The sequence below is a fragment of the Megalobrama amblycephala genome, linkage group LG6, assembly GCF_018812025.1.
Source record: "Megalobrama amblycephala isolate DHTTF-2021 linkage group LG6, ASM1881202v1, whole genome shotgun sequence".
Classification (NCBI taxonomy): Eukaryota; Metazoa; Chordata; class Actinopteri; order Cypriniformes; family Xenocyprididae; genus Megalobrama; species Megalobrama amblycephala.
In genome coordinates this window covers 13,288,599-13,292,992 of record NC_063049.1, presented here as the reverse complement: position 1 = coordinate 13,292,992, position 4,394 = coordinate 13,288,599, and positions in this window count along the sequence as shown.

Below are 4,394 nucleotides of genomic sequence, written 5' to 3'. Positions count from 1 at the left end.
AACACTCAAAGTGGCAAGTATTTCATAAGCGTGCCAAACACCTCACTGGGTTTTATTTGTAGACTCAAGCATTCACCTACAGAGATCTCATGGCTGCAATAATCAAATGGAACATTTGGGAAATGAACTGGGTCGATCGAGTCTTTCCATGACATACGACTCGCATTCATTCTGCAACGGTCTGGCTTAATTTTCATGTTGGTCCATCTGGAACAACGAACGATCCAAGATAATGTTCTGTTTTGAAGCACAGACTCAGTTAGTGGCTCTCGTAAAAGCAAGAGGAAAACTTCCACACATATTAGGCACGCACCGCTACCACTTTTTCCAGAACGAGTCCGATACGATACTTTTTATTTTTAGTACCTGCTGATACCGAGTACCGATATCTGAATTTTCATAGCATTTTTAAATTGTAAAAATATTAGCCAGAGAAACCAAAAGAGTATAAATCAAATTAGTTGGCTTAGCAAATAGATATTTCCTTTAGTAATTTTCATGCCTAATTATGCCTGTTACAATGTATTGTATAGCTACTATTATTTTCACTCAATTTAAACCCTAAAGCTCAAAATAATTATTTGGTTTGAGTAGGGCAAACTCAAATTAAACAAATTAGCTCAATCAAATGAACTTTTATGAGTATTTATAACTTTGTTTTTCTTTTGAGTTCACAAAACTGACAAATTTTAAGTAATCTGAATTGTTTCATTGTTTTGAGTTTTATGAACTTGTGTCTTTTAATTTAGACAAACTTAAATTTACCTGAAACTGGGCTGGGATTTCTATTTCCTAGCATGCTTCGCCACGACACTCGAAAGGGAGAATAAATGCTAAAATTATGTGTTATATAATGTTTTTTGTACAAGATTAATGTTAAGTGTGGTTTAGTATTGTTTAATGTTTTGCTATCCCAGTAGTTTTACCAACTTATTCGGGTTTACAGTGCCGTTCATATTATTGCTCTATCAAATTTTAATAGCACAGTGAATATTTAGAGCTGTTCCAGCAGGGCTCAGTCAAGAGCAGTGAGTGATTTTCTCTTTGTCATTTGTTGTTAGGACAAAGACAGTAGTAGGTTTATTAGGCTGCTGTCACTTTAACATACTGTTACAAGTGCGTTTTCTTTCTCATCTGTTTACGTTTGTTTACGGCATTTTGACATAATTTTGTGTGAATTTGTCCGTCCAAGCACAAGAAGACATGAAAGAGATCTTGATTTAATAGGCTATTCGCGCGCTGTCTGAGAGGCAGCTTTCTGAGGGTGCGCTTCGGATGTTTGTGTAGCATTAGCCGTTATCCACGGAGCACTATCAAACTCATTCAGAATCAAATGTAAACATCCAAATAAATGCAATACTCACATGATCCGATGTATGCATGCAGCATGCATGACGAACACTTTGTAAAGATCCATTTTGAGGGTTATATTAGCTGTGTGAACTTTGTTTATGCAATGATAGAGTCGAGAGCTCTGGGGGGGGGCGGAGAGCACGAGCAATTAAAGGGGCCGCAGCCTGAATCGGCGCATTTCTAATTATGCCCCAAAATAGGCAGTTAAAAAAATGAATAAAAAAAAATCTATGGGGTATTTTGAGCTGAAACTTCACAGACACATTCAGGGGACACCTTAGACTTATATTACATCTTGTAAAAAAACGTTCAATGGCACCTTTAACATTCTACTAATTCGATACATTTACTTCATAGACATCAGTCTTTGATATATCCATTCTGCTCTCTGTTTGCTCTGTTGTCTGTGTTTCGGCATCGGCACATGTTAATCGGGCCGATTGTGGCCCGCAGCTCATTCTGGCACATTTATATTTGTTACGGCTGTAAAGCACCGGGGCCAATTCCTGTTCACCGTAACTGGCCCAACTCTGGCAATAGAGATCTGGCCACTTCTGGCAATGACTCGGCTTATGTTCACTCACAGATGGTAACTGTTCTGTACACACTGTGTGGTATCGGTTGTTGGTATCAGAGCTTTTTAACGAGTACCCAAGTGCAGTATCGGGCCCAATACCGATACTGGTGAATCCCTAACACATATTATAAAGGCTATGTTCAGAATTTCAGAATGGCATACTATTTTGCATACAATTGTTGTGTTCCCCTGAGAAACTTATTTGTGAACGCAAAAGTTTTGTGAACGAATGCAAAGTTTCTCAGGAGAACGCAAATGTTTTGCAAGCAAATAAAGTTTGTCGACGGAACGCAAAAGTTTCATGAACAAATGAAAAGTTTCTTGGGGGAAAGCAGAAGTTTTGCGAGCGAACAAGTTTTGAAATATAGTTTCTAATTTTTCTTCCACCACCATTAGGGGCTCCTTAGTATACACACTGCACATGATACAGTATCCCACAATGCATTGTGCAATGATATTCAATTTCTAGTGTGATGATCTGGAAGTAATAGCAGCTGTGATTTTTAACATTCCTTATTATGTTTGCAATTACATGCAATTTACTGTTATTATTACTGTAGTAAAAAATGATATGATCAAGAAGTCATGGCACCATGTTTTTTCCTTTACTTTAACCCATCAAAATACTTTAACCAATATCAACATACATTTTTCAAGATTCAACTCAATTTTTTAAATCAGCTTAATATAATTTGATATAAGTTGAACTTAATAAAAATGATATGAAATTACTCGCACAACCAATTTGATTATACTTACATTTTTAAAAGCTTTTGACCGTGTATATTACTGTAAATACATGTAACGTGTAACAAGGACACATTACAATAAAAGTTCATTAAAAATGCAGATTTTTTCCCCAAGATTATTACTGGATGCTTCTCACATCTGAAGTAACGAGGTAATAAGACAATAAAGCATAATATTATTTGAAACATTTAATATCACTAGCTATTTTTACAATACAGTAGGCAGTAGGGGTGTGACGAGATCTCGTGCCACGAGATCTCGCGAGACTAAACTGTGACGAGATTTCTCGTCGAGGCGAAAAGTAGTCTTGTCATGTTGCCATGACAGAGTGTTAGGATGATTAGGAAAGAATATGCCACCGCTACATTTACATTATGCCTCCACTGTCGTTTTGCTTTGTATTTAAATAAAAAAACATTTAATTCAATTGGATAACGGTCGCCGCCGCTCCATATTTACAGAGTTACGCGCGACCGTTGAAAGTGAAAGTAAACGCGCGCGCGCATTCAAACGTGATTTCAATTCCCCGCATTTGAAAGCGGCTCCCTGATGAATACAGATATCTCTCAATATGAAAGCTATTTTAGGCTGGGCAGTGTAGTTGTAACCATCTCCTAGCTCTGTATCTAAGAAAAAATTGGTCTTATTTGATCTTTTAATATTGAGAGAGTGCGATTATGGTTGCACTTATTGTAAAGTGTTACCATAAAAATGAATAACAGTTTTCTCTTCTTATTATTTACTAGTACAAACAATAAGGTTTCATTTGTTAACATTAGTTAATGCACTGTGAACTATCATGAACTAACAATGAATGACTATTTTTATCAACTAACAAACAAAGATTAATAAATACTGTAGCAAATATATTGCTCGTTGTTAGTTGATGTTGGTTAATACATTAATGTTAATAAATGAGACCTTATTGTAAAGTGTTACCATTTTTATTTATACTGTTTTTATTTCTGTGATCAGTTTGTGGAGAGGAGTTCAGTTAGGAGGTCAAAAGCTGTAGAAGCTCATAATTCATGTACAGTAAGATCTGAAGAGACTGAAATCATACAGGAGAGAAGTCAGTCAGTTGAGTTAGTGGCAAAACCTTTTACAGTACTTGAGTATTGTTGTCTTTTACTGCATATGATAATTCAGTCTCAGAAAGTAGAACTGAAATGACATTCATTACAAAATGATTAGTTAAAACATTTCAAATACACCTGCAGAATATTTTTTCTAGTCATGTATTTCGCCATCTTGTCTCGTCTCGTGAACTCAATCTCGAGTCTCGTCTCGTCTCGTGAGATACTGGTCTCGTCACACCCCTAGTAGGCAGTATGCGATACAAGCTAATACTGAACAGTTCTAAACATAGCCTCTCTCTCAAAGAAATAAAACATAAAATGCACCCAAGAAGCAATTTCTTTCCCTGTTGCTTGCCTTTTATTTCTTTTGCAGTAATGTGTTACTGGATTGTGCAGTTTGTGTTGTGGTATCTTGGCCTTGGCATTAATCTCCAGGCCTGACAAACAGCAAATCAGCAATCCGAAACATGGTGAACAGAACATCCCTCTGTCCAATCCCAATCGCTCCATTCCTGCGTGGATAACTCAGACGTGCAGACCAGACAGGCATCTGTACCGCATGCATCAGCACGAGCACAGCAACAGGAAAATGTTAGCTTACAAACAAACACAAAAATACTCACAATGAGTCATTC